The sequence below is a fragment of the Schistocerca piceifrons genome, chromosome 4 (assembly GCF_021461385.2).
Source record: "Schistocerca piceifrons isolate TAMUIC-IGC-003096 chromosome 4, iqSchPice1.1, whole genome shotgun sequence".
NCBI classification, from domain to species: domain Eukaryota; kingdom Metazoa; phylum Arthropoda; class Insecta; order Orthoptera; family Acrididae; genus Schistocerca; species Schistocerca piceifrons.
This window is the reverse complement of record NC_060141.1, coordinates 142,744,676-142,759,713: the sequence shown is the minus strand read 5'-3', so window position 1 is coordinate 142,759,713 and position 15,038 is coordinate 142,744,676. Positions and strand designations below refer to the sequence as shown.

Sequence of the window (15,038 nt, the reverse complement as noted above, 5' to 3'; positions counted from 1 at the left end):
CTACGGAATATCAGACCAGCTGTGTGGCTGGATTGAAGAGTTTTTAGCAAACAGAACACAGCATGTTGTTATCAATGGAGAGACGTCTACAGACGTTAAAGTAACCTCTGGCATGCCACAGGGGAGTGTTATGGGACCATTGCTTTTCACAATATATATATATGACCTAGTAGATAGTGTCGGAAGTTCCATCCGGCTTTTCGCGGATGATGCTGTAGTATACAGAGAAGTTGCAGCATTAGAAAATTGTAGCGAAATGCAGGAAGATCTGCAGCGGATAGGCACTTGGTGCAGGGAGTGGCAACTGACCCTTAACATAGACAAATGTAATGTATTGCGAACACATAGAAAGAAGGATCCTTTATTGTATGATTATATGATAGCGGAACAAACACTGGTAGCAGTTACTTCTGTAAAATATCTGGGAGTATGCGTGCGGAACGATTTGAAGTGGAATGATCATATAAAATCAATTGTTGGTAAGGCGGGTACCAGGTTGAGATTCATTGGGAGAGTACTTACAAAATGTAGTCCATCAACAAAGGTGGCGGCTTACAAAACACTCGTTCGACCTATACTTGAGTGTTGCTCATCAGTGTGGGATCCGTACCAGATCGGGTTGACGGAGGATATAGAGAAGATCCAAAGAAGAGCAGCGCGTTTCATCACAGGGTTATTTGGTAACCGTGATAGCGTTACAGAGATGTTTAACAAACTCAAGTGGCAGAATCTGCAAGAGAGGTGCTCTGCATCGCGGTGTAGCTTGCTCGCCAGGTTTCGAGAGGGTGCGTTTCTGGATGAGGTATCGAATATATTGCTTCCCCCTACTTATACCTCCTGAGGAGATCACGAATGTAAAATTAGAGAAATTAGAGCGCGCACGGAGGCTTTCAGACAGTCGTTCTTCCCGCGAACCATACGCGTCTGGAACAGGCGCGTATGACAGTGGCACTTAAAGTGCCCTCCGCCACACACCGTTGGGTGGCTTGCAGAGTATAAATGTAGATGTAGATGTGGATGAAGTGGCTCCCCCTCTACAACCGAGAGTAGTGCGTCCAAAGTGCTGGCATTTAAAACACAGCATTGGATTGGGGTAATAAGGCCATACACTGAGATGTAGGAAACCTGCCTTCACATGCTCCGGTAGTCTGGTGCTGTTAAAAGTAAGGATAAACGAGTCTGACTCCACGAGAGTGCCATCCACCCGCTTCGTAATGTGTTGCACGTCGACTATTCCTTCCCGGGACCATTCAGCTTTCAGTTCTTCTTGGGAATGTCAATGAAATCCCTACAAGTCACAACACCTTTGCTGTAGTTCATGGTGTTGTGAAATTCAGTTTCTATCACCAACTCCTCAAGGCAATGTGCTTTCTGAAGGTTCTCGATTTCTTGTAAACTAGATGTTTGAACCAACAAGGTCCCATTTTGCAAGCATTCAACAGATTTCAAGGTGCCAGCAATGCTTTCTAAGCCTTTCTGTATATAAAATGGTGAAACTTTGTCAAAACTCCCCTCTTTTCTTTTAACTATAAGAAACACGTTCTGCAAAGCATCTTGCACTCTGTTACTATTGACTGAATCAGGAGGACTGGCTACACGAGCCCTCTTGTTGGATTGGGTGTTGATACCTACCAGCGGCCCACCCTTTGTGCTGGGAGGTGGGAGGAGGCATAGAAGATTTCAAAAGATCCATCTCGGTCCCACGAGCAGCTAGGGAACTAGAAGTCCACCTAGATACAGCCCCGCGTGCCTATGTAAGCCTTATACAACTGATGTGCAGCAGGTTCCCCAGAGGTTGCCTGCTAACGACTGTTCCACCTCAAGAGCAATACATCTCATCAGTGTGCAGCACACCTTGAAATTGAGGTGTTTTTTTTAAATAGAGTTTTATTCCATCCTTGCAGTTCGGGCACTCAAGCCAAGATCCCCATTCCCTGAGACAAACAACATTCCACCATCATGTCACACGGTGGTCACTGAAGCATGCCCAGAGCTTACGGTGACGGGGGACGGGCACTTACCAGTCCCCAGCTCAGGAATCCTGGGGTCGCCAAGCCCGTACTCAGCAAATGAATGCCAAGCCCCTGGGGGCTTCTGTCTTATTCAATGTGTGTATGTAAATATGTGATAATGTCTGTGCACACACACTACTCTCTCTTATGTAATGCTCAAGATACTAACGCAAGATAGACATCAGAGGCACAGAATCATTAAAACGTCTACCTGGATTACCCATTATTTAAATTTATGCAAGAGTACCGATTCTACCCAATTGTAAGATGAGGTTTTTCCCCCAAATTCGTCATTTTAAAAATACAGGGTTTTCTTATAATCACAGATTAAACTAATGCTGCTAAGGTTAACATTTTACATTGTTTAGTACAGTATATAGGGGTAGTCTTACATTTATAGGAGTCATCTTCCATTTAGAGATGAAGCTTTGGCTACTGAGGATAGGTGTAGATTTATTTTGAACAATTCGGAAAAGTAAGGCTGAATAAACCATACTCATGTCGAAACATGCTCAAGATTTCCCAATATGCTGAGAAGCTCGATACAGTATTGACACTGCTCAAACAATAAAGTGACGTCTGACTCGCATGGCTCTAGTGTAAGGGATACACGAGGAACTATGAACCACCCATTACAACAATCTATTGCTCTGCTTAAAATTTGGCAATTTTGTGAAATACAGAAGGAAACAGCACTAAATTCTATCATCTTACAAACTCTTGTTGTATCTGCACTGATTTGCAATAAAAGTTCTCATACATGTATGGATACCATGCACAAACATTAATGCTGTTTTTCAAGTACAGGTAACTTTCAAATGTGGAAATAATGTCCTTCAAAAAACATTACGTGATTCTGAATCCAGATCAAGATTTTACTTGAATATGGGAGATAGTAATAATTTACTAAGTGGCCTGCAAATGAGAAATTCGGTAGCTGCTCACATATTAGAATACCAGGTAATATGTTGCAAGCTTTTAATAAGCTTTCGGACATGATGACATTCAGATGAAACAAGGAGAAAAATTCATCCAGAATGAAATGTCTAAATATTAAACTTTAATTATTGTCACAAGAATAAATTACAGTGGCAGTACACATCACGGAGATCGTATCAACAGATGTCAGTAGATGGCGGGACAAGCAAAGTTCAAGAACTGGACTGAATAATGGTTGTGATCTTTTATTTTTGTAATTTTTGTATTATTTGCTGTTACATATGACTTGCAGACTAGAAGATGTTGCGGTCCATGTTTCACAGTTGCTCAAGCACAGCATTATGGATGGGTTGGAGGGAGAACAGTGATACCAGCTTGTATGAAAACTATATGAGTGCAGGGAGTTGAGTAGTGAGCAGGCAGCACATTAAGACATGTTGCCAAACATGGGAATCCATACCATGTACTTTGGCTTTTCAGGCACATCTACAATGTTTAAGCCACAGTTTGTCTGAATCGATTTGTATTCGGAAGTGAATTTACTTTTAAAACTGGACAAATACTCAACAAGAGTACTCGTTTCTGCAGGAGAGAGTGGAAAGTCTTGATAGGGGCCAGTGGCATACTTGTGTGTTTATTGCTATAATTTTGTTGCCACTCACTGGTACACGCATTAACTGCTGATGTGCATGTATCAGCAGCTGGTTCTATGCAGCCAATGAGGGAGTGGTGGAGACACAATGTTTGGAAGGAAGAGACATTGTAACATTCTCATGTCAGTATAGAAGTGAAATGTGATATGCATTTGGCTAAAAATAGCTGTAATCTCAGGTCAGCTAAAAATAGCTGTGATCTCAGGTCCCACAGTAACCACAACCCCACAAATCTCAACATATTTGGAAGAAACGCCGAAATATTTATGTCAATGAAGATACAAATTTCACAGCTGTGCTATTGGGATGATTATGATTAAAAATAGTGTTACCACATACGAAGGGGTTAGTAAGTCAAAAATGTAGAAAGGAAAATGGTCTGCCAATTAATTCAAATGACTTCTTTTCAGTTATTTTGTTTCTTCTTGTATTAGCAAAATTTAGACTACCAATAAAGGGCATAAATTTACAATAGGTACAAGGTTAACTTTTAGGCAAATACTTCATGCCAATAAAACAGTTTGTAATACTGATTAATCAGACTATATTAAATTTTTCTGAAGACGCCTCTTGAGGCAAAAGAAAGGGAGAGTCTTCTAATAATTAGGGTCATCATATTTTGGGTAAATATGGTAATATTGCCTTTCTAACAATAGTTTCCAGTTAAGGTTACCTGAGCATTTCTATTGCACTTTCATATAAGTTGTACTAATAACCATTATTAACGTAACATATCTTTTAATTTCTTCATTGTTTGCTATCAGCATAATTTAACAAGAACCTCAAATACTACAACAGTACTCTGGAACAGGTCAAATACATCGCCTCCTACACTGCATTCTCTTCAAGTTTCATCAATAAATACATTTCTATTCATGTTCCTTACTATTGACAGCAATGCCACAATTGTTCTGACAACAAATATACCTGACAAAACTTTAAGAAAGGTAGACAAAAAATATATCTGACAAAACTTAAAGAAAGGTAATATCATTTAATTTGGCACTAGTAGTATGAAAGAAATTGGACAGAAGGTAACAATATAATGAAAAGGACAGTTGCTACCAACCATATAGCAAGATGCTGTGTCTCAGAATGGCACAAGAAAAAGACCATCAGAAAGTTAGCTTTCAGCCAAATAGGCTTTTGTCAAACACACACACACACACACACACACACACACACACACACACACACAAATCCAATTCTCACATGCGACCACAGTCTCTGGCAGCTGCAGCCAGACTGTGAGCAGCAGAGTATTATGGGAGAAGTGACTGGGGGCGGGGGAGATGGGAGAAGTGACTGGGGGCGGGGGAGGGGGGAGGAGGGGGTAAGGAGGAGCCTGGGGTGGGGGGCAGAGAGGGGGAGGAATAGGGACTGTAAAGTACTGCTGGGAGTGTGCAGGGATGACGTGAACAGTAGAACAGCTAGATGCAGTCATGAGGTTAGATGGAGGGCGGTGGGGAGACGGGGGGTAGCAGGAAAGGAGAGAAGTAAAAAGACTGGGTATGTTGGTAGAATAGAGGGCTACGTAGTGCTGGAATGGGAATAGGGAAGGGGCTAGATGGGTAAGGACAATAACAAATGAAGATTGAGGCCAGGAGGGTTACAGCAACATACGATATATTAAAACTTCCTGGCAGATTAAAACTGTGTGCCCGACCGAGACTTGAACTCGGGACCTTTGCCTTTCGCAGGCAAGTGCTCTACCACTGAGCTACCGAAGCACGACTCACGCCCGGTACTCACAGCTTTACTTCTGGCAGTACCTCGTCTCCGACCTTCCAAACTTTACAGAAGCTCTCCTGCGAACCTTGCAGAACTAGCACTCCTGAAAGAAAGGATATTGCGGAGACATGGCTTAGCCACAGCCTGGGGGATGTTTCCAGAATGAGATTTTCACTCTGCAGCGGAGTGTGCGCTGATATGAAGCTTCCTGGCAGATTAAAACTGTGTGCCCAACCGAGACTCGAACTCGGGACCTTTGCCTTTCGCGGGCAAGTGCTCTACCACTGAGCTACCGAAGCACGACTCACGCCCGGGCGTCATGGTCAAAAGAAGTGCGGATGGTACCCTGGGCCATGGGGTATACAGGAAGAAAACACATGCCGACCTGTTTAAGACGGCCGCCTGCCCTCATGAGCTGAGTTCGTCAGCGCACCTGAAAATGGCGACATGTCTGATCACTGAAATATTGTGCCCGTTGGACACTATGGACCGGCAGCATATCTGTGGACTGTTTGAGCAATAATGAAATAATAAAATAATGAATAGTGTTAGGGTCTTACTGGTTAGGGAGCCTGTTTCTGCAATAGGGATATTTTTTGAGAATGCACTCCACTAGCAGTTGGAAATGAGAGGTTACTTACACGTCATATAATGCTGCATCAAGAGATCTATAGGTTACCTGAAACCTTCTGTTTGTATTGTGAGGAATTATGAGCTTAAAGTGGTAATACTGAAATGAAGAACAATAAGCTTGCTGATTAACTAATAACTGTGATGCTAGAATGATGTGAATATTCTGACAGGTCAACTATTTGTTAACATTTTGTGAGTTTGTGAGGATTTAATTTTCTGTTTGAATGAAAGCAGTGCTTACAGTTGAGTGGAGAAATAGGGCAATGATTTGGTACAACTTCCATCCCCTCAATCTTGATCTGAATAGTAACTAAGTTTTGTGTTGGTGACTATTCTTTTTTCATAATGTAATGATTAGTAAATCTATGCTACTGCACATCTTGAGTTTTTGCTATTTTGCAAATGGAAAAAAGACACAAATCTTTCAAGTTTAACCAGTCTGAGACAGTTATGACTTAGAGTAATGTTTTGGTAGTGTAAAGTGCACTTGATTTTAAAATTTTTTCTAGTCATGACCTTTTGTACTATAGTCAATTTTAGTGCTTATTATTGTAATGTTATGAGAACTATGTGATGTATCTACTTATGATGTAATGACTATCATTTGCCGTAAGTGAAACATTTTTTTAGACTTAATCTACAAGTAAAAGTGAGTGTACTGAAGTAGGGATTTTGTCTCACTTTTTTTCATGTACTGTGGCAGAGGAGAGCCACCTCCAAGGGAACTGATTGCAGTGAATTTCCTTGCTAACTACCACTTGGATCTGTTGAAGGCGTGGACAGATTGCTGAGAAAGTGTGTTACAGCTCATTAAAAGTGTTAAAGTGATTGCAAAAAATACTAAACACTGAGCAAGTGAAATTTTTTTATCTAAACATGAACTGCAATGCACAGCGCAATTTAGTTTTTTTTTTTCTTTTTTGCTACCCATGAGGATTTATTTTGTTTAGCAAGACAGGACTTGTACCAAATGATATGTATCGTTATACGTAATCTTTGCTTACCCAAAAAGGACCACTTCTGATGAAGATACATATTTTTTTCTTACAAGTATAACTTGTGGATATTTTGTGTAATTTTTCAATACATTGTATGTAAATATTCTGTATGGGGACTTTCCTATGGCCAGTTAGTATAAGGATAAATTTGAAAAAAAAAGTACTGTAGTTTTTGATAAGATTTCTTATGTAATATTTTTTTGCATGTAGATTTTAAACCCAATTTCTGGCTCACTTGTGGTCATTGAATTGCCCAGTTAGCCATTTGCAATATCTATCTGGTCAATGCAATGAGGGGGGTGATGTGTTGAAGCAAGCTGGGATATTTTTACTTCCCTTCTTGTTTTGCCATCTGCCACCTTTAAATTCATTTTTTCGCTTTCAACTGATTACCATTAACATTTGTGAATAGAATATGTATTTTCATAAAAGAAAATATAACACCAGATCTAATTTCATGCTTAGTTTTAGGGATGTAATTGATTTTCTAATGTATTTTGACTATTCCTAGTTAGTATCTTTTGCTATAGGGTGACATCAGTAATTGTTTCGTAACTTAAGTTCTATTGTTAACATATAAACAAATATAAATTCTGTAATAACTATAAATGTTTGGATGATGAAATGCTGGTAATCTTAAAGTATCTATTTGTCTCCAGTCTAAAACTTGTTAGCAAAGCCAGCCCTTAGTTAATTCCAAAGTAATTAACAGTTTTGTCAAAATTATTGTTTGTGTACTTATATTTGTTAATTTCATGATTTAAACAAATAATTTGGTCTAACTCTTGTAGTGGAAGAAACTGTTAAGAGGAACAAATTTTTTGATGTATTCAGTTAATTTAATGAAGTAAGTTTTGATTGTAATTTCTGTAAATTAAACTTCGAACAATGTGTAGTTTCAGTACCTATTATTGTGATGATATATAAGGGCCCAAATTTTGATCACGAGACAGTCAGTCCATGGCAGAGTTTCAGACGAGAAACCTGTGTTGGTTAGAACAACAACAATGCTTCAATTTATCTGTGAAATAAGAGTCACACAATTAGGCCATGTGTAAAAACAATGACAGTATGTACCTTTCTATTCTTCAAGAACTGTGAACACTGTGGTTAGGTTTTTACTGCTCATAGATGTTCAACAGGAAATTATTGTAGCAGTATGTGGAGGTTTGCCTGCACACTATTAATGAGGCTCATTGAAAGTTAAAAAATAGTGCACTGGCCATATAACTGTGTATTATTAGGGGATTGTGAACAGTGAAATTTAAGTACTGTGAAAAGCAACTATGCACCTATTGGCTACATTATTTACAGTAGTCAGTTTTTGAATCTACAGCCCATTTTTCAGCCAGTGTAGCAATGCAGTACGTCAACACTGAAGACAAAAAACGCTCAATCGAAATAAATAAAGCAGGCAGAACCACTACACTCAGAAGACCACCCCAGAAGAAATGAAGAAATACTTGGGTGCCAGCATAACTGTTGCACTTCTAGGTTTCCCGAGGCTGAACATGCCTTGAGAACATACTACACGATATTCACTAATTTATGACAATATATCTAGGGACACATTTAAAACTCTGAGAAGCAATCTTAAAATTGTTGATGGTAATGCTGTTTTAAATGAGAGAGAAAGGAAGTGACACATTTTGGGAAGTTTGATTAATGTAAGAAAGAATTAGAAAAGCTTGTCTGGAAAATATACGACCAACTGGTATTTCAGTTGATGAGCACGTACTACCATTTCGTGTGAGTGTTAAAATGAAACAATGCTCACGGAAAACCAAAGCAAGAACTTTGTTGCCACCTCTGTCAGTGGTTTGCTTCTGGTGCAGGAAGTGATATAAAATCAGAGGTGGTTTCTGTACAGCAAAACTTGATAGAGGAGGAAAAATTATTCTGAGATTAGCTGATTCACTATAAGAAAACATTTGTCTTTATATGGCTACGTATTTTACTTCCATTTCATTATTAGAGACATTACTGTCATAAAGGAAAATCATGGCTACTGCTACTATCATGAGGAACAAGATAACCAAATTTTGCAAGTTCAAAACAGATAATAATATAAAGTGAGAGGGTCGGGGTAGTGATGACCTCATAGTGAGAAAGGATGAAAAAGTTGCAACAACAAACTGGTTTGACAATAGGGCCATATATCTAGCATCCACAAACCAAGGTATTTTTCCAATTGGGAATTTCAGAAGACGGTCTAAGAAAGATGGTGCTTACATTCAGGTTTCTCAACCATGTGTTGTAAAATTATGTAACAGTAACATGGGAGGTGCAGACCTGCTGGGCAGAGTGGTAAGCAAATATCTAATGAGAAACAGTAACGCCCGAGTAGTGACCCAATGCAGCATATGCTAGGTACTATTGAAATTTATCAAGACACCTAAGATTTTTGAATCTGCGTTTTTCTCGTACATATTTCATCTAGCGAAACCAAGTCAATTGGAATTTTTTCATAAAATGTGGTCTTGGGTCTGAAGAGGTCGACACTTTAGAGTGCAAAAGGTGGAGAGAGTGACAAAGCTCAGAGAATTTTTTAATAAAGAAGACATAATTAAACTTACAATAATGAGCTACATTCACCAGCAAAATGTTTGAAAATGAAAAGGAGAACTGTACCATTGTGGAAATAGGTAGAGGCATGATAATCTGCCTTGTAATACTCCAAAGTATGTCTGGGTTACAATGATATGTTTGACATATTTTGGAATAATGTTGGATCTTCTAATATACCTGCAGCACCTTTGTGGAAACTGTGCTGTTGCAACGAAAATGTGATGAAATATTTACATAAGAAAATCTGTTTTCTATGCAACTATCTAGTACAAGGAACGAATACGACTGAGTGGAAAGCTATGAAAGGAAATTTGATTGACTATGTAGAAGGAACTGTAAGCGGACAAAAGAAAACAGTAACTATATCACAAGATCATTTTTAGTAAGAAAAATCAGTACTTTAGAACAAAGGCACGCCTAGTCCAGTAATTGTAAATACCCTTTGTCGATAATTTCTCAGTCCGACAACAAACTTAAAAGGTGATCTGACCATTGCTGTTCAAAATGGTCATAGAATGACTGGAGAACATGCCATGGAAAATGAAATGACTGAATGGTAGTTATGTGACTAACTGACAACCAACTGATAATGAGCTTTTTAGATATGTTGTTTCTGTAGGTTATAAAGACCCTCAAGAAGTTATGCAGTCAGAGCAAGGAAATTAATGAAACGACAATGTATCAAGAAACAACAGCATCACAAGACTGTTGGCTTATGCGTTACACAGTTTTCCTTGAGGGCAAATGACCCATCCCAAGCTAAATAACTTGACAAAATGGAAGTGAATTCCGCAAGTTCTGGTAATACACCACAAAAAAAAAAAAAGTTTTCTGAGGCATAATTTTACAGAATCTATTTAGATATATATGATGATGAAGTACTTAGCCTATAAATTATTTTGTTTGAATAGACTCTGGTTCTCATGATAAATTGTTCTATAAAAATACAAGTTTTTTACTGACCTACCTTCATTAATGTGCCTTTCTTTGAAGTAAGGTAGCTGTACTCTATATGACCTTGTGCCTTTGTCTCAGTAACTATGACAGGAATCAGACAGATGGCACCTCATGCGCATTCAGGAAACTACATTTACTATCTCTGCTTCTCACAGGGAGCACCATGACCATCAGCCATTTCATGGGTGAGCTTTTGTTGTTTACCATTCAGTCATCATCATTTTGTGCAGGTAAGCTTCTTGTGTTACTCTTTCATTACAGTTTTTCTAAAATAATGATACTGTGTCTGTTACTTCATGCAACTGTCCTATTTGGGCATTTTCGTTACAAAAAATATGAATTCTTGACGGAAGAACTGTGTTAATAACCCCGACGATTTCTGCTACATATGTGGCAAATATTGTCAAGAAAAGCAACAGAATATAAATAATTTTGTAAAACAAAGCTATTGGGCATATTTTGGAAAACAATCTGGCCAACAAGATAAAATGTTGGTCCCAGCACAAAGTTTGTAAGACTTGCGTAGAGTCGATTTGATATTGAAGTCATGGAGGATGAAAAGGTGCTTCCATTGCAACTACTGATGACATGGACAGAACCAAGAAACCACCTCAATGACTGCTACTTTTGTGGTGTGAATGTAGAAGATATGAATTGATACAAAAAGTGCTCTTGGATTTATGCAAATATACAATCTGCTAAGCCACCAACATTGCATAGGTTAATTTGCCAATACCGGTATTTGCTACCTTGTCTGATGATCACTGCGATGATGTTGAAATGTAAAGGCAGTCAGAGTAAAAGCAATAGTGAAAGTGAATTCAAAGAATGCAGTCCTACACTGCAAGGTCTTTCTCAGAGTGAGCTAAACGACTTGATTCAACATTTAAATACACTTAAGAAACCATCTGAGCTTCTTGCGCCAAGACTAAAAGAAAACCATTGTGTTCAGCCTGCTGTATCAATAACATCCTACTGAACTAGAGAGTGTGTCATTCTTCCATACTTTAACAAGATGAATGATACTGTATATTTTAGGGATATTTATGGTTTTTAAAACTTAATGGGGCTTCCAGTATACCAATCAAAAGACTGGCAACTTTTCCTAGATAAGTCAAACAAAAGTTTTAAATGCATGTTACTGCATAACAGAAATAAATTAGTTTTGATCCCAAAACCTTATTCAATTACTCTTAAGGAAGAATATGAAACTGTTAAACTTTTTTAGAGACAATTTCATTTTATCAACATCAGTGGTCAGTGTGTGTAGATTTAAAACTCATGAATTTTTTATTGGGTTAGCAAAGCGGATATACTAAATATCCCTGTGTTTTTTTTTTTGTCTGTGGGACAGTCGTGTGAAAAATGAACCTTGGAGCAGGAAAAACTGGCTGCCGAGAATGAACATGACCATAGGAAAAAGAGAACATCATTCATTAAACATTGGTCAGTCGCGGAAAAAATCATTCTTCCGTCACTCCATACTAAACTTGGGCTTATAAAAAATTTTGTTAAGAGTTTAGATAGGAATGGCAATTGATTCAAATACATTTGTCAGTCATTTTATGGTCTCAGTATAGAAAAGTTAAAAGCAGGTGTTTTTGATGGGCCACAAATACATAATCTTACAAACATCGAAAATTTCACACATGATGCAAGGTGAATTGGAAGCATGGACAAGGTTTGAACCAGTTTATTTATTTTATTTTTAATCACAAAGCTGAAGAATATTCTGAAGCAATAGGAAAAAAGTGGCAGAATTTCCAAAAATTAGGGGCTAATATCACGGTCAAATTGCATTTTTTTGCGCATTCATTTAGATAAATTACCTGACAACTTGGACAATTACAGGGGAATGGTTCCAACATGACATCAAATTATGGAGGAAAGATATCAAGGCCATTAGGATCTCCATATGATTGTAGACTACTGCTGGAACTTGCAGAGAGACTGCCCGGACCAAAAACAGCGAAGAAAATCCCATATAAAACTTTTTCTTAGTTCTTATTGATTTTTTTAAAAAATAATTTACAGCAGTTTGTCTTGAAGTTATTCGACAATTTCAAACAAACAAATGTTTTAAAAAAACATTCTCCTCTTTTTTTAAATTTAATTTCCAGTATAAATGGATTGCCTTTATCTCAAAAAGTAGAATGAATTCAACATAACTATTATTATTTTCATGTTCAGCAGAGTAAAATTAAATGAAATTGATTAATAAACCCCATGCCACAGAGTCAGTGCTAGCCTGTGTAATCAATGTTAAACTGGTAATTAAGCCCTTTTTACAAAAATAAGATGATGGTTATTACCACACGTTTCGTCTTGAGTCAACATTATCAAGTGTTGATGCAACACTTGTTATAATGTCATAAAACCTGCTCTGATAAAGATATGTTCTGCTTTCTGAAAGGTGATTTGGAGGATTTACATGAAACTACTTCATGAATATTGTGATAGCTCTGACAAAGAACATTATTTGAAGAAACATCATTAGCGTCTAGAGTAAACACCTCATTGTTGAGACAAAATATATAGCACCTACATAAATTATGAGTGATTTCAGACATGAGGCAGACCCCTGACTTTTTGTGAAGCATAAGGATTCCACCAAAGCTGCCGAAATTTATCATGTTGTTGAGGGTTTCATGATAAGTAATTGTGAGTATTAGCTTTAAGTTTTTTGTTAAGTGAAAAAGACTGCTAGCCTCACTTCGAAGTATTCAGCACAGCTGTGCATTTGCAGCATTCACTGAGATGATTGAGCTCAGCTGCTTATTCTTCAACCTGAACCATAGGGTGGAGACTTGTAGAATTGCCCTGGACATATCAGCTGTGTACTACTCTCCAGAAGTGGTTGCTCAGAAAAAGGGGAAGGCGTCATATATTAAGTTGCATTTGCACAACGTTAGAGAGTTGACTGATTCCCAGACCATAAATACAGTAAAGTTACAGCAATACATGGAAAGTACACCAGAAAAATAGATTTGATGCCTCTAGGTGGAGGTGGTTGTATGCTTATAACAGCAACAAGGAACATTAGGTTTAGTGAACTAATACTGCGAACTAACACGGAAATGAGGAACTGGAGAAGACGGACTTTGATTAAAAACTGAATATTTCTATTGCCAACAGAAATTTTATAATATTGTTGCTCAGAATAACCCTAAGGTCTGGCAACAGAAACGCATTAGTGATACTGGTATGTAATACTGAGCATCCGACAAACAGATAGAAGAAGCTGACGTTCTTAAATTTTTTGCGGTTACAGCTCGATAATACATTCAACTTGGAGGAGCATATCACAAAACTGCTGAAGCAGCCTAAACAAATCTCTATTTGCAATGCCAATGTTATCAGACATAGGTGACAAAAGTAAAAAAGCCAGTGTAGTTTTCTATCACAAGGAATTATATTTTGGGGTAACTCATCACCCACGTGGGTTCAAAAATGAGTAATAAGAATAATTTATGGTATGAACTCTAGAACATCATGGACTGATCTGCTTAGAGAACTATGGATACTAATTATTGCTTCCCACTATCTCTATTCTTTAACAAAGTTTGACATTATGAATGTGTCTCTTTCAGGCTAACAGCTCAGTTCATTTAATCAGTACCAGAAATAACAATAATCTTCAGAAAGATTTAGTCACTTTGGTCCAGAAAGATGCCCACAACTCAGGAAGATATTTTCAATAACTTGCCCGCAGCTGTAAGAAAAATTAACTACTAATAAAGTTCAGCTTAACAGGAGCCTAAAGCATATATCTGTGGTCAACTCTTACTCCACCAATGAATTTCTTAGCAGGACTAACTGATATGTATATGTTACTAATAATATTTAATAATGCAAGTATTATGTACCCTCCAACTTCTATACAAATTCAGTGCAGTAATGTGATTATTGTAAATAAGTGCCGCAAAATGATTTTTCCATGTCATAATTCATGACTACAACACCCTACGAATTATTGTAAGCATCTTACTGTACTGAACATTTGTGTTTTGCGATAAGCTATTTATCACCTTGTAAATAAGATTGTTTACCTTTTTTTACTTATCCCACATGGAATATTTTTTATCTGTCAATCTCTATTGTGCACTCTTGTTTTTCTGACATTTTTTTACATCCTGGAGTGTTTTCTAACTACAGATCTATTGGAAGAAAAAGTACATCTAATCTAATTTGCCCTTCTTACAAACACGACCGGTCTACCCCAGCACTGCTAGACTATTCACTGAATGGGCGATTCTCAGTATAGATCCACTGCAATTTGAAATAAATTCGGTAGAAATTCCACTAGGGTCCAATGCCTCTGTTCTGTGACTGGCTCAACTGTTTCACAATAATGGAACTTATTCGTTTTTTATTGCAAGATTTTGTTACTGTCAGTTTAAACACCATACCAGGTGTGTGTGTGTGTGTGTGTGTGTGTGTGTGTGTGTGTGTGTGTGTGTGAGAGAGAGAGAGAGAGAGAGAGAGAGAGAGAGAGAGAGAGAGAGACAGAGAGGCGGGAGGGGGGGGGGGGGATCGATGTGATTGTA

The 15,038-nt window shown here is 37.9% G+C and overlaps 1 protein-coding gene across 1 annotated transcript in view; it reads right to left on the bottom strand.

Annotated features, from left to right (window-relative positions):
- Positions 1 to 15,038, bottom strand: part of LOC124795679 (hamartin) — a 236,520-nt gene that overhangs the window by 19,555 nt on the left and 201,927 nt on the right. The window lies entirely within an intron of this gene.